General features: G+C 38.8%; 1 protein-coding gene across 2 annotated transcripts in view; it reads right to left on the bottom strand.

Annotated features, from left to right (window-relative positions):
- The window catches only part of HS3ST5 (heparan sulfate-glucosamine 3-sulfotransferase 5), a 188,895-nt gene that overhangs the window by 86,695 nt on the left and 85,876 nt on the right, over nt 1-16,324 (bottom strand). For both annotated transcript variants that reach the window (XM_027731277.2, XM_027731278.2), the window contains exon 2: nt 3,194-3,401. The gene's annotated coding sequence lies outside the window, so the exon portion shown is untranslated. The remainder of the gene's footprint in view (nt 1-3,193; nt 3,402-16,324) is intronic.

The following is a 16,324-nucleotide window of genomic DNA, read 5'->3' as shown; positions in this document are numbered from 1 at the left end:
AGTGGAAGCCTCAGCTTTGCAACACTCGGCTGTGGAAATGTTTCTAAGTTAAATAGGCCAGGACTAACTCTCTTGCCCAGAGTGTGGGTAACCCTGTCTCCATCCCAAAACAAGGTGGCTGTGTTCTTAGTGGCTTCCTGGAAACTGTCCCTTCCCCATGCTGCTCCCTGAAATCTACTGTGCATTGAATGGGACTGCGGGCCAAAACCTTGCTAGGGAACATGTGAATGGATGGGATGGATGAGCAGGAGACAAGGATCAAACTCATGCTTAAGCCTTGTTTTGCTGCTATAGATAGATGTATGCAGCTCTAGATTTTCTGATAAGAAGTACTGGTTGAGAGGAAGATGTGGTTACTCTTGTGTGAAAGGTGGTTCTCAGGAGAACCAACAAGACAGGCAAAGGTGATGACAAGGGCATGAACGTATCTTAAACACAACCTGCTTTTCTGGGTCTTAAGGGACCTTATGTTTAGTTTCAGTCTTGCTGCTTTAGATTAGGATTCACAGCTCTGACCTACTTCTGAAATGGTGGACAGATCACTTCTGTTTTTCATCCTCACAAAATATATTTGACAGAAGACATTTTTCTTTCTGCATATTAAGTAAACCTCCTAGGACATGGAAGGGCAGAATTCAGTCTTTCCCATGTTAGGGGACTCTCCTCCCAACCTCTTGCAGGAAGTTATACCCTCCAGGATGTAGTCTGTATGCCATACGTTTAGCATAAAATCTGCAGGATCAGTTTTAAATCTCAGGTTATGCCAAATGTTCCCAGTTCATAAGCTATCATATTATTATTTTTTTTCTTCTTCATCAAATCCTCAATGTTTCTTTTGATCTAATAAGCTAGGTACTCAATTCAGTATAGCCATCATTTATTCCCTTATATTAGGGAAATTTCTTACTTTTTTTACCTAAGCTTCTGCAGGCCTTGTGGATAAACCTCGCTGCATGCATTTGATAAAAGTCAGACAGAAAGAAAATTAATCATGGAAAATTTGGACAGGTGAAACTCCACTTGTTTTGCAGCCAGTCAGATAATTTAGCTTGTTCTTTTTGATTTGCACTGTTTAAATGAACATATCCATTACCTGTCAAAGACAGTTTTTTCTCCAATCTATAAATAAAGTTTGTAACATTTTTAGCACAAACTAAAAAATCCACAAAACTGAAGAGTAAAGCAATTTTTTTTTTTTGCATAATTTTCCATCCAAATTTTTATACTGGTATTAATGAATGTGCTCTTTAGTAACAATACTTTAAGCAAAATGAAAGATATATAGGATCCTTAACCTCATGAAGTTCTACTTGGACTTCCAAGTGCAAGTTGTGTCTAGGTCGGGGCAATCCCAGATATAAGTACAGATTGGGAGATGAACTCATTGAGAGCAGCCCTGCGGAGAAAGACTTGGGGGTTCTTATGGATGAAAAGCTGGAGATGAGACAACAGTGTGCACTTGCAGTCCAGAAGGCCAACCATATCCCAGGCTGCATCAAAAGAGGTACTATTATAAAAAAGTCCACACATTAAAGCTACAACATATGCCCAATATCAATTTTACTTTCTTGGAAAATATTTTGGCATCACAGTGAGGGCACCTCACAGAACTAACAGCTCTCCTCCATACAGAAAACCACACAATCTTGCAACTCCTCTAAGCTTCCGCTTTTGAATGAAGTCTGTATTTTTATATTCATATTCCTACTGAACTCTATTACAAAAATTCTCAGTGACTTCAATAGAACTGGGGTAAACCAAAACTGTATTTTTTTTTTCTCCTCTTCTCCTATCTGGAGTAGACATTTGGTGCCAATGGGGAAACTGTCTTTTGATAAGGGATGGTATTTTTCTCTTCTAATTATTTTATGCAGGGACTAGGCATTTAGAATGCAAACATAAATACTAGCTAGAGTAGCAGACAGAAGGAGATTGATTAGAAAGCTATTATTCAGATGATATCACTAGAATCCTTCCACAAAAATGAGAAAGCAGAACCCAATTCCTGTAGTCCTAATTACATCAAGTTTGAGCTCCATTTACTTTAGCCAATAAGTTTCCTGAAATTATTTTAATAGGTTGTGGGGATGTTTAAAAAGAAAAAGTAGTATTTGTAAAACTAATTATTTTTTTAAAAATGGCCATATGAATTAAGACAACTTTGCCAGAGTAAAACTGAAAAGAACTTTTCTCCCTCTTTCCCCAAACCAAGATGGAGCATTAATCCTGAAGAATATCCTGGAAAAGACGAAAAACAGATGGCAATCATAGAATAAAATCAAGGTTACATGATTGTTCACTTTCTCTACTTCTCATAGCATTATCCACATCATTATAAACATAATTTTTTTTATAATGTTATGATTAGTGCTGAAAATCCTGATGTATCTTTATGATCTTGCTACTTGCCTTGTCAGTTATGTGTCTGAGACATGACTTGATGTGCACATATGCCCACACACATTCCACCACCTTTCTGAGCATGTACTGTTTTCAGAATTATTTCTTCTACATTTTCGATCACGCCATAGAAAAATTATGTCAGTGAATTATCCTGATCAAGGTTGATTTCCTGAGGTGGCAAAATAGTGTCAGAATGATATCTATAGATTATATAATATTTTAAGAGAGATCAAAAGATAGAAAAAGAATTTTATTAAAATCTCACAGCTTCCAGAAAGTGGATAGTTGCCATTAGGAAGAAATTAATTTTTTTCTAACATGCTATGTATGTTTTTGCCATTCCCCTCAAGTCCACACGCCATCTAGAACAACTAAACACACAGCTGAGCAAACACCTACCCCGTCATCCCCAAACAAGAACCATCTTGTGAATAAAGGTAAGCAGAACACTCTTGTCCCACTTTTACCTGTTGTAAGCCAGGTGAGAGTGATTGAAATGCACTAAATCCAAGTTTAGAAGAACTACCACAAAAATGTTTAAATGGTAAGCAAGCTCAGAACACGGGTAGATCTTTCTCTTGTTGGCCAGAGAGTCATTTAGAGGGCTTTAAGTTGTACCAGCTAACTAAGCATGTTTATCGTGTGGCAGTTAAAAGCATGATCTCAACTCTATATGTGATGTCAATTCACCATTTTACTCACTTGTGTCTCCATCTAAGCAAAAAATTGAAACATATTCTGCAGTGCTAAAGGTTAAATGAAACTTCAGGCTTTTAAGGAAGACACTAACCTTTGTGTCCTTATGCACGTCCAGAAAGTCCAGCACATCTACGTTTGATGAAGAACATTCCAGAAGAATTTAACTCATCTGTTCCGATGTTCAGTCTCAGGAAGTCTTTAGTGTTTACTGAAAAGACCAGTCAGGGAATAAAGCATGTCCAGGTATGCAGATGGAAAAATCAGACATCTCTGCTGAAATGGTGTACAACTTGCTGAGCCTGTACAAAAAGAGAAGACACTTGCTACATATTTTAAAAAGAACCCAACAAGCTAAACTAAACATCTGAAAACACAAGCACTCCGTTTCCCTGTTTAAGAATGAAAATAATTTTTTTTCAGTAGGGGCCCAGAGGTAGTACTTGTCAGCTCATGTTTTTCGAAGTACTGTCTCAGTATCTTGTAAACATTGGCAGCCTGGAATCTAGAGTGCAGGTTAGGGAGGAAGGGGAAGAGAAAGGAAAATTACAGCAAACGTTTCACAATACGAAGCCCCAGACAAAAGCCATTCCTGATGACAGAAAATTGCTAAATACACTTATTTTAAGTGGGTTAAAGACAAAAGAATGTTAGATCTTTACTGATAAGAGGCAATATATTGCACGTGATACTGCTACTCTGCTACATTTTACCTTGATACTGGACAGAAATGTATTTTACAGCCATTTTGTAAATCACTGAAGAAATTACTTTTATATTGAGAATAATGCCAGATCCATCTGGAGAAAATGTTAAAAATATTTAGTGAGATTGTCTAACTGATCTTGCTTTTTCCTTTTTCTGTTTTTTTGTTGTTTGGTTGGTTGGCTTGGGTTTTGTTTTTTGTTTTGTTTGTTTTTGTCGGTTTTTGTTGTTGTTGTTTTTTTGTTTTGTTTTTGTTTTTTTTTTTTTCAGTTATCTATGCCTCCATATTGAAGAAATGGGACACAGATACAAACGTGAATATGGTATTTAATTGCAAATTCCATACTACAGTTTCTAGCTTCAGGTATGAACATATCTACTTTCTTTCAAAGTAAATCAAGCATCAAGGAATTTGCAATACAGATAAGCCCTCAAAATCATCAATGCCAATGTGACCTGCCAAAAGACATTATCTCCACAATTATTCTCTTAGCTGGCAAAAAATACTTTTGAGTAGAGAGTCAGAATTAAATCAAAAGGTTTCTACAAAAATACTACAAAGAATGACTAGTTTGAGCACCTTAAATTATGGCTGGAGTCTAAAAAGTGCAGTTGCCTTTGCACATGTGAAAAATAAATTTTGCACCAATAAAGGAATGTAGAAATGTACAAGAATCTTGTAAAAGTCTAGGAAAACAGCAGTCGCCCTTTCTTTGCAATGAAGTGTTTATTTCACCACATAATTTCCCTCTACGTTACCTAAACCACTTACTTGGCTCAACAGCAGTTTACTTCTGTCTGCTGTTGCCTGTATGATACATGATTTAAAATGCTGTGTATTGTGTTTTTCTATCACAAACACTTATTCATTAATAATTTATCAGATAAATGGTTTCTGATTGAGCAATTTAAAAAATATAGGCAAATCAATGGCAAAAGACACCAAGCAGCATATTATAATGATACAATAATTCGAGCTCATGCATTAGACCGAATTGATAGTGTCCCAAAAGCCCTCTTTTGTTAGCTCAGTTTCATAGAGTAAATGTTCAGCTGAAATAACTAATAAAACATGGGAATTACTGCTCTGAGAAATCATGCCAGTATCACGAACAGTATCTTTGAGAACTAATAGGTTGGCTATAGAAAGTAAACAAATAAACCAACCCTACAAACATCTCTGTAAGCCTACAAGCTCTCCCTGGAGGAAGATTAATAGTCACATGAAGAAGACAATGAACTCATCTATCAGATGTGAATGGCACTTTGAAAATCATAAGGGTCTGATTCCTTTGATGTCAGTGATACTTAGAGATATAGATTGTAGCATTAGATCCAAACAGTGTTTTGTTATCACTTGTATGTGTGACACAGACTATGAGGGAAGCAAATGTGATAAATCCCTTAAGAGAGAGCTCTCAAGGGACTCTTGATGTGTCACAAATAAGCTGTGCTCTGAGTTACAGGATTTTCAGCTAAGTTGTTCACAAGGAAAATAAAATGTATTCTAAGGGCTTTGCTATGGCCATGATCAACAACTTTGAGGTTTTAGAGAAAAGAAGGGAGATTTGAAAACACTTTTGGAGAAAAGCTGCATATATACATTTCCCCTCTTTCCAACAGGTGGATTACATGAATTAAAAAACTTAAAATTTTCCAGGGCAGTACTCAACCTCCCTAAGAATAATGTTGTTAAAAGTCGTATAATTTTATAGGCATTCTGGCAGAATGAACTGGTTTACCATCAGGCTTGAGGAGACTAGTCAATAATGTGTTGACAAGAAGTAGACTTATTTATAAAATGGATTCTGTTCAGGTTAAATGGACACATATATTCTGCCAAGAATAGATTGTTTTCAAACTTAGATAGAATTTCTCTTCTGTTATTTGATGAAGTCTCAGGAATAATAATAAGTTTCAGGAATGACAGATCTACCAATAAAAGCTGCCATTCAACATGGAATATATGCTAATATCAATACATATAATTATATATAATGATCACAAATGCAATCGATTTATTTATTGTAAACAGTTTAAATGAATACATATGAAGTGAAAAATCAAATTAAATGGAGTAACATAATTTTTTTTCTTATGTGATTTCTAATTTAACTATTTCTATTTGTGGTAATGAGAACACTAGGGATTTTTGTTTAATGACTGTCCATTTTTAATGTGCATTTATCCACTCTAACTAAGACTAGAGTCTTTGTCTAATGTATCCTTTCAGACTTCATGCCCAGGATCCAAAGAGTTCTCTATGCCCCACAAGAGGGCAAAAGGACCACTTTTCTTTCTTAAAGTAGGAATCCTTTCAACAGACTGATTGCTTTTTGTGTAAGAGTGCCAGTATTAGCATTAACACCATTAAGTAGTAAGTTGTGTAACCCTTTTTGCACAAAAAACCCCTCCTAGATGCTTTTGTTCTAATAAGCTAAATAGGCTCAGACATAGTTAGAGAGATATAATAGAGAAAAAACAAAATTTTTAGGGATCTAAGCAGTTCCCGCATGTAAAGCCTTAGCTACTGTTTCAGTTCATGAATTACCTGGGTCCTGGTCTTCTCAGTGTTCCCACTTGCCTCATGTTATCACATAATGGTAGAATTGTTAAGGTTCTAATGTTTTCTTCACCTTTTCAGTGAAGAAATGTTTCCTGATACTCAGTCTAAACCTCCCCGGTGCAACTTGAGGTCACTTTGCTCCTAGGTTCCCTTTTTAAATGATCTGGTTCATTCCTCTCATGTCCTAGGTCCCATAGGTCCCACAGACCTGCCTACTCATCATAGGCAGTAGAGACTAAACTTTGCCAGGCTTGACACCTTCTTCTCTATACAGTTGTTTGAACATACCCCAGACAACTGTGGTCCTTATATAGTCCCACATGCCCTTATGAGGAGGGATCTCCTGCCTTTCTTCCATTCACTTAGTAAAGAGACAGGAGGAGAGGATTAAACAATAAAAGCATAACTCATTGATGTAGCTGTATCATCACTCTTCATTAAGAGAGCAAACTCCTTACTCAGATGCTTGATGACTTAAAAGCATTTCAAAGTTCACAGAATTCCAAAGCAAAGGATGTTGTATCTCATTAGAAAATATTCAAGACGAGTCACCTGCTCTGCATAAAGGTTTGAGCTGGTTCCCACTCCTGCCAAGGGCAAGGCAACTAAATACTGCATAGCTATCTGGCTGCTCCAGTGTCCAGTATTATGGACTTGAACAATTAAAAATCATAAGTCAAAGCACACCAAAAAGTAAGTCTTGATGGTTATGTTTGTTTCTTTTAAATAATGAACCTGAGTTGGTTTACTGGTTTCCTTCTCTGAATCTGTTAAATGTGGTTTTTTTTGTGTGATTCAAGAAAAAAAAATATTATAAAAACAGGTGAAAAGACAAGAGTGTCCTCATCCTGTAAAGGCAGAATTTAAAAAGAAATTTTCTTCTTTTTTTTTTTTTAATTTTTAATTTATCTTTTTTCAGCTCAGAAAATAGCAAACAACTGAAGACTTGGACATTTTAAGAATTGATCTGCTCTTTATTCACAGATGAAAGTTACTCTTCCTCAAATAATACACAAAGTCTGATCATGTGCACACACTTTGTCCTTTTCAATGAAAAATAAAATGAGTTCAATTAAACCATGACAGCTGAATCATACTTAACACTTCTACAGAATGAGACAGAAGGCATTAACTCTCAAAGTGTCAAGGCTACTCTGGAAGGTTCAAGTCACAGTTAGAATTGGTCCCTACAAAAATAATGAATTTGCTGTAATGCCAAGAAAAGAGATACAGAAAGCAATTATGTGACTGGGGACAAAGGAAAAAAAAAAAGTAAAACAAGTCTCACTCACACAGATTTTCATTTCCAGGTTTCCCCTGGCTTCTCTCTGCAAATACCTGTACCCATCCTGTACACATTCACCTTTCTGGTATTTCTCTGAACTCCCTCTCACCCTAGTATGTCATTTCCCTGCCAGCTTCCCTGCCAGCTCCAAGATTTCTTGATTTGAATTAGGTTTACCCTCTTTCTAAATTATGCCATGATCTTTAGCTCATGGGTTGATCCAAATTCTCTGCTCCATAAAAATAATTTTCAGAATAACCTAAAATTTCTCAGCCTATGGCATGTCTCCAAACCTGACAATCAGACTGCCCCAACTTCTAAGAAGCCAGAGCTTCTAATATTTGTATCTCTGGGGTAAATCTTTCCGACAGATTGCCTTGGGGTAGCAGCATTGGGAAGCCCTGCAGCACAGTCCTGCAGAGCTGACTGCACGTAGTCCAGAAACTGTTGATGAAATCTGGGAGGAATTTCTGTAGATTGCTTCTTCCACCTGCCAGATATATATGAAATGCAATTACCCTCAGGGAAACAACCCTCCATTGTTGCAAATTTTGACATGTCACATATTATCTACTCAGCTGGTATTCAAAATGTTTGAGAGATATGTGAAACCTTAACATGTCATAATGAACACATGAACATACCATGTGTTCATCATCAGCTTTTCAGTTCCAAGTTAAACTCTGACTGCAGGACAGAATGAACTTCAAACAGTTCAATGATTTGCCACCAAAAGCTGAATACTAGCAATCCGCATCTTAAAAAAGATACATTTTTCCTTTTGAACTATTTCAGGGTAATAAAACATGGTTTAGACTATTTGCATCAAGGTGTAATAGAGATTGGTAAAAACACTGTGCTAGTGTGTCCACATTTCAAAATAAGCACAAACCTTCTCTTTTTCCTCTTTAGCTACCAGGTAAAAAGTGAGATCAGCATTCCACAGAGTAATTTTTTACTGTGGTGTAAACCCAGTGCAGTGTGTCTACTCTGAGAAATTTATAACAAAACAAAAAAATGATCAAACTAAAATTACATTAAAAAAGGTATGAAATGTGCACTAAATCTCTTGAGGCAGTAGTCTTAAATAACAAGGTTCTGTTGCAATAAATATTTAATAAGAAAAGCAAGAATAAAATAAGTATGAACAAGTATTTTCAAAGTACCCTTCAACAGGGGTATGTACAATAAATAAAACATCATTTATATCTGAGTACTGTTCAAAGTGCCACAAAAGAGTATATATATATACCTTTAATCCACCATATTTCCTATATACGCCATATAAGTATATACAATATACACTTTATGTCTGTTCTTGTGCACTAATTGTGTAACAACTATTCAGTGCTACCCGGGAAAATAATAGCTGCTTTACTGATGTAAATTCAGCACATTAGCACAACTGTACAGCCAGTTACAGCAGCTGAAACTCATGTTGCATGATCTACAGAAATGGGTCAGCTTTATGAGGAAATCACTAGTTCTTGTAGAAAATAAATAATGAACTTCCTCTTGGGGGGAGACCCCTTTGAAGACACAAGGCCAACGTGAATTTTCTTAGCAGGAAATGTGTTTTCTATGAGTCAGAGAGAGGAACAGCCAGTGGCTGGAGTAGATCTCAATAAGCCCTTCAGAGTGGCCCAGCATCCCTACCTCGGTGCAGAGAGATGCCTTTTAGCACACGAGACACAGTGCAAAAGTGTACAAGGAGTGGATGGAGCTATGACAGCATTCATGTCACAGCCCTGGCAGTGGGGATACACCATGCTCACTGGGAAGGGAAGGCTGTAACGCACAGTGACCCTTGGTAGCTTTGTGTGACAGCGAGAAGACGAGGAGGGCCAGTGGGACTCACATATGCTCATCAGCACATTACAAAATGACAACCTGGTCCAAAGATTTCATGAATGCCATTAAGGTACCTATATCTAAAAAGAAGAAATTTATTAAGAAGATATTTCTCATATATATATATAAATATACAAAAATACATAAATATATATATATAAAATTTATTTATTTTTAAATACATGTGTTCACAACACTAACTATTTTTGGACAGAAAGGAAGAGTAAAAAATCAGCGTATATTATGATGCTCCAAAGGGCCACGGCAGACCTCGATGATCAGGACGGTATCTACATTTGATACCGTACTGATGGAAGTCTATTCAATCTAAGGCGACTGGAGGCCCACACCAAGACCTTAAATCATCTTGTCCGGAAGCTGCTTTATGCTGATGACGCTGCCCTTGTTGCCCACACAGAAGCTGCCCTGCAGCATTTAACATCCTGCTTTGCAGATGCTGCTGAGCTCTTTGGGCTGGAAGTCAGCTTAAAGAAGACAGAGGTCCTCCATCAACCTGCACCTCAGGAAGTCCCCCATCATCCCCACATCACCATTGGTCAATCAGAGCTCAAATCAGTCCAACAGTTTAATTACCTAGGCAGCCTCATCTCCTCAGGTGGTAAGATTGACGGAGAGATAGACAACAGGTTAGCAAAGGCATATAGTGCTTTTGGAAAACTCCACAAAAGAGCATGGCGTAATAAACACTTGAAGAAAAGTACCAAGATCAGTGTTTACAGAGCCATAGTGCTGTCTACTCTTTTATATGGATTCGAATCATGGGTCATCTACCGCCACCACCTGCGTCTCCTGGAACACTTCCATCAGCGCTGCCTCCGTACAATCCTAAACATCCACTGGTCAGATTATGTGACCAATACATCTGTTCTAGAGCAAGCAGCTGTCACAAGCATTGAGGCCATGTTGATGAGAACACAGCTGCGATGGGCAGGGCACGTCTCCAGGATGAAGGACCACTGCCTCCCTAAGATCTTGCTCTATGGTGAACTTGCCACTGGCTGCCGCATGAGAGGAGCCCCGAAGAGGAGATACAAGGACTCCCTGAAACAACATCTCAGCCTTGGCCATATTGATCAACAGAACTGGTCTACTCTGGCCTCCAATCGGGAGGCCTGGAGACACACCATCTATAACGCTGCTGCTTCCTTTGAGAACACTCGCAGGATCACTCTCGAGGAAAAAAGGCAACGCAGAAAGAACCGTGTCTTGCAGAATATACCATCTAAGGAGTCTTTCTGCTGTGCCTTTTGCAATCGGATATGTCTGTCTCGTATTGGCCTCATAAGCCACCAGCGTGCCTGTTGCAAATGTGGATAGAGCCTTCCCAAAACTTCGTTCGCGAAGCCTAGCCATGATGATTATGACAACTGCTATGGATTTTTTCCCTTCAAAATCTCAGTACATAATAATACCAGCTGCTTTATCTCTTCACGGCTACTTATTACATTTAATCATGTAGTGCCTGATACAATCTGTAAGTGAACAGCTGAAAAACCACCATAAGGGATTCTTCACTTCCATGTCACAGCTATTTTGTCTTTCCCAATCCACGAGCCAGGGTTCACAGGCAAGCTCTTCTTTATTTTGGTGTTAGGCAGTGTGGGGGTAACTGTATATTTGGTCCTGTCTCCTGCCTTCTTAACTGCAGCTTCCAAATATTTCAGTTATCTGGATTTTTAAAAAGAGGCAAGAAAAACTACCAGAAGACCCATTACTGCAGCATATGAGATACAAGGAGAGGATGAGAGAACTGGGCTTGGCCAGCCTTGAGAAAGGAAGGCTAATGAGAGACCTTGCTGTGGTCTACAGTCACCTAAGAGGAGGATGTGGAGAAGATAAAACCAGACTCTCCTTAGAGGTGCACAGCGGGACGGTGAGAAGCATTGGTCACAATATGCAACACAGAAAATTATGGCAGAATAAAAATAAAAAGAATTTGCTGTGAAGGTGGTCAGCTGGACCAGACTTCCTGGAGAGGTTATGGAGTATCCATCCTTGGATGTAATCAAAACTCAACAGGACAAGGTTGAGCTACCTGCAGTGTGATTGGCCTGTTTCCAGTAAGAGCTTGGACGTAAGGTACTCTGAGTTCCCTTACCCCCAGGTGACTCTGCTGAGAAAAAGTTATGGCTTCTCTGATAGATAAGCACTGCTTGTAGACCTAGTGCCCACAAAATGCCAGGTATTGCTTGGAGAAAAGAGTTTCTTATCTTTCTGAGTGAAATCTACACAGCAGTTCTCTGAATCCCAAACCAGATTGTAGGCACAAGACCTAAAGAGTCTCAGCCCCGTCAGCTTTCCAGATGCAGTCCCACACAAATGTAACTTCACAGACCTGAGCTGACTTACAAAGATGCATAGACTGTAGAGAGCAGTAAATATAATCTGAATGCAAACATCAGGATGGCTTATCTTTTCAGTACTTTTGCTCAGTAAGTAAGTTCTTTTCTCATTTGGAAACAAGGTACAGGTCAATTGCAATATCAGTTTTATGTGTCTCCTTGATCACCTTCTTTCCCTACACTGGTGAGCATATAAATTAGGTGAATTATTATTTTCCAGTTCTAATTTTTCTGCCTGGGCAGCTTATTTATTTCATCTGTGTTTTCAGTAGTTTTGCATTTTATCAATGTAAAAGGTTTTGGGATGTTTCCAGGCAGGCAGTGAAAAAAATGTAATTCTGCACTGAACCTCCTCAGATCTGATTCAACCACCCTCTCTCAAAGGCAGCATCCTTCGATCTCAGTACCTTGCCTTCAGACCCCTTCTGTCTCCTGGCTGCAGCAGCAGCTGCATACAACATCTACAGCTGGTGGGAAAACAGGAGTTTTCCACAGGCACGGAGAGGGACATAAGCCACGTGCATGAGGCAGCACTGCGGGTATGGATGCATTGTGTATCTATCTGCAAAGGCTATAAAAACAGCCTATTGCTACCGAGCCAGTTGTTTAAACAGTCTAAATGGCCACTTTTTCAGAAATTGGTTCTGCACTTTGAGCAAAGACACTGTCAGCCAAGAAGAATACAAAAAATTGCCTGTGCTAAAAAAATTATCTTGCTGTTTCTTGGTTTCCTTCATAAAGCCACACAGAAAGAATTGTTCTGCAGCCACATTTGAGACAGAGAAGCAATCTTTGTTTCCAATTTGTTCATGTCAGTCCCCACCCTGTCCAAATGCTGCCAATAATTATCATATTAACTCATCATCATGGCTAAGCTTCGCGAACGAAGTTTTGGGAAGAGCTCTACCCACGTTTGTTACAAGCGGGCTGATGGCTAAAAAGGCCAATACGCGATAGACGTGACTGGTTGCAAAAGGCACAGCAGAAAGACTCCTTAGGTGGTATATTCTGCAAGATACGATTCTTTCTGCGTTGCCTTTTCTCCTCAAGAGTGATCCTGCATGCTTTCTCAAAAGCATCAGCAGTGTTATAGATGGTGTGTCTCCAGGCCTCCCGATTGGAGGCCAGAGTAGACCAGTTCTGTTGATCAATATGGTCAAGGCTGAGATGTTGTTTCAGGTAGTCCTTGTATCTTTTCTTCGGGGCTCCTCTCATGCAGCAGCCGGTGGCAAGTTCACCATAGAGCAGGATCTTAGGGAGGCGGTGGTCCTTCATCCTGGAGACGTGTCCTGCCCATTGCAGCTGTGTTCTCAGCAACATGGTCTCAATACTTGTGATTGCTGCTTGTTCTAGCACAGACATATTAGTCACATAATCTGACCAGTGGATGTTTAGGATTGTACGGAGACAGCGTTGATGGAAGTGTTCCAGGAGTCACAGGTGGTGGCGGTAGATGACCCATGATTCGAATCCATATAAAAGAGTAGACAGCACTATGGCTCTGTAAACACTGATCTTTGTACTTGAATTCTTCAAGTGTTTATTTTGCCACACTCTCCTGTGGAGTTGTCCGAAGGCACTGTATGCCTTTGCTAACCTGTTGTCTATCTCTCCATCAATCTTACCATCTGAGGAGATGAGGCTACCAAGGTAATTAAACTGTTGGACTGATTTGAGCTCCGATTGGCCAATGGTGATGTAGGGATGATGGAAGACTTCATCCGATAGAGAACTTCTGTTTTCTTCAAGCTGACTTCCAGCCCAAAGAGCTCAGCAGCGTCTGCAAAGCAGGATGTTAAACGCTGCAGAGCTGCTTCTGTGTGGGCAACAAGGGCGTCGTCGTCAATATAAAGCAACTCCCGGACAAGATGGTTTAAGGTCTTGGTGTGGGCCTTCAGTCACCTTAGGTTGAATAGGCTTCAATCAGTACGGTATCGAATGTAGATACCATCCTGATCATCGAGGTCTGCTGTGGCCCTTTGGAGCATCATGCTGAAAAAGACTGTGAATAGGGTTAGTGCGAGAATGCAGCCTTGTTACACATCATTGGTTATTAGAAAGGGCTCAGAAAGTGCATTGCCATATCTGACTTGGCCGTGCTGATCCTCATGGAGTGAGATGATCATTTTAAGGAACTTGGGGGGACATCCTAAACGTTCCAAAATCTGCCATAGACCTTTTCTGCTCACAGTATTGAAAGCTTTGGTGTGGTCAACAAAGGTTACATAGAGACCTTTGTTCTGTTCCCTACACTTTTGCAGTTGTCTAAGAACAAATACCATGTATTAACTGCAGATTTGAAAAAACCTTTTTCCTTTGCAAAGCAGAGATATTCAGTCCAGTCTCAGATGGCATGGTTGAAGTTTCACAGTGTTCTCCTGTCACATGTCAGATCATTTAACTCAGCCCTGATTAATTAAAACTAGAACTTTCTTTTATTCAACCATCTAAAATACCAAGTTCCAGTGATTTCCTGCAGAGATACACAGGCACAACAACTCCCACTGCAATCATTCATTATTCTTTACAGAGATACCATGCCATATTTCATATTCCCAATAGAATTTTACTGATGTGGCTATACTGACATTGGTAAAATTATTCTTGATTTACTTTGGCACAAAAGAGGTCAGCATCATGTCTATTGGGATAAGATAGTTCCTCCCTGTGGTCATATTTACTTTACTTAGGACTGCAAAAAAAAAGTATTGCTCAATTTACCATCCTTTCTCATGAAAAAAAGAAAAAGAAAAAAGAAAAAATAATTGCAGTCTGTTCTAAGGTGAACTGCTGCTTTTTGTGGTTACTAGGAAGAACGAGAGCAGTATCAATCCAGCTAAATATCTCTGATGTATACACAATGTTCCTTATTCAATAGTGCTTCAGACATAGACAGTTCTGAAAAAAGACAAATCTTTCCTCAAAAATAGGGAGGCAGCTTTCATTAAAAATTGAGAAGGCAACTGAAATGAAAACAGTTTAAGCTGTTCCCACTTCTCATGTTATTTCATGTTGTAAACATCAACATGTGTTCACCAGCTTTGGTAAAAAACAGCAAATCCTCTAGAAACACCACCAAGAATTACTGTCTTTGGTGTGTGGTGTTTCATCAGCTGAAACTGATAAGAAGACTGGGGAAAACAACTGAAAAAGAAGCATGTGATAGATGAAGATTGTCAGGGATAGGCAACTGAGTGACAGAAACCGATTCACTGAGAAAAGAAGATGAATGCTTTAAAAGACTTTCTTTTCACTTTATTGAATATCTTCTCTATTTCTGTTTAACATATCAAGATCTGTACTATCTGAAAAATTAATCGGCTTTTTAGAAGCCAATTAACATTAGTGAATAACCACATTACTTCTCGTACATGTTAGTTTGGAAATCAAGTGTACATCCTTAGGGTGCTCAGGCATGAGTGGTAAGAACAACACAAGACCTTGAAATGAGTAGAAACTCTAAACACATCGAAATAATGCCATTTGTGTTAATGTTTCAGCAGGCTGTGTGGAAGAGTGGCAGTTTCTATGGATGCATAGAAAGTTTGTTTAGCAACATAACTTGGCCAATAAATCTGCTCTTTCAGCGCTACTTTGCAGCCATAATATCTCCTAATTAATCCATGAAACTGCAAGTTACATGATGCAACCAAGAAGCCTTAAAGGCAATCCTCCCAGGTCTTTCTCATCAAAGACTTCCACTGATATTAATATGAGTACTATGCATAGAGAGCTTGCAAATGGGGTACAAAAAGTTAAGCAGAGGCTTTGCTAGCCCCTCATCCTGATATAACAATCTCAACCTGAAGAACATTTATTTATCTACAGATGTGTACTACTCAATCCATGAGCTTTAAAGACATGCAGAATATAAATTTTCTTAGGAGTTTTCACGGTGCTGTAGTACAAAAAACATCTGAAGCTGAAAAACCTCTTTTGAATTAAAATACAATAAGAGGATTTCCCCCCTCCTCTGATAAAGAGGCATTATTTTCTCTTCCTTTATGGTGACCAAGCATTTCCTATGCAATCAGAGCGTGCTTTTTAGGTTTTATTCTTCCTGTAGCTTGAGGTCTATTTTAATTCCAACTTCAGTTAAAACTGAGGCTCTTATATGCTCATTTGTCTCTGGACTTTACAAAACCCCACAAAATATCATTGTGTTTACAAGAAAATCAAGAGCACTGGCAATGCTGAAAAAACACAAACAAAATACTAATCAGAAAAACACCATCTTTTCAAAGCAGGTGCTTATGGAGAGGGAGCTCTCTTCTTGTCTTACAATTCCCCCTTAAATTAATTTTGCATTACAGTTATGGTTTACTGGCAGATTAGGTCGATCTGGCACAGTGTGTGACCCAAGTCACCATTCTCCAGATCCTGAGGCCCTCTCTGCATGCATCAGCAGAGATTGAAATGGATGTCAGAGGCAGTTGGATGCCAGAAAATGGAAAT

The sequence above is a fragment of the Pipra filicauda genome, unplaced genomic scaffold (assembly GCF_003945595.2).
Source record: "Pipra filicauda isolate LSUMZ 115617 unplaced genomic scaffold, ASM394559v2 scaffold106_size2291244_pilon, whole genome shotgun sequence".
Lineage (NCBI taxonomy): Eukaryota > Metazoa > Chordata > Aves > Passeriformes > Pipridae > Pipra > Pipra filicauda.
Note: the sequence above shows the minus strand (reverse complement) of the source record. Positions and strands in the feature narration are given on the sequence as shown.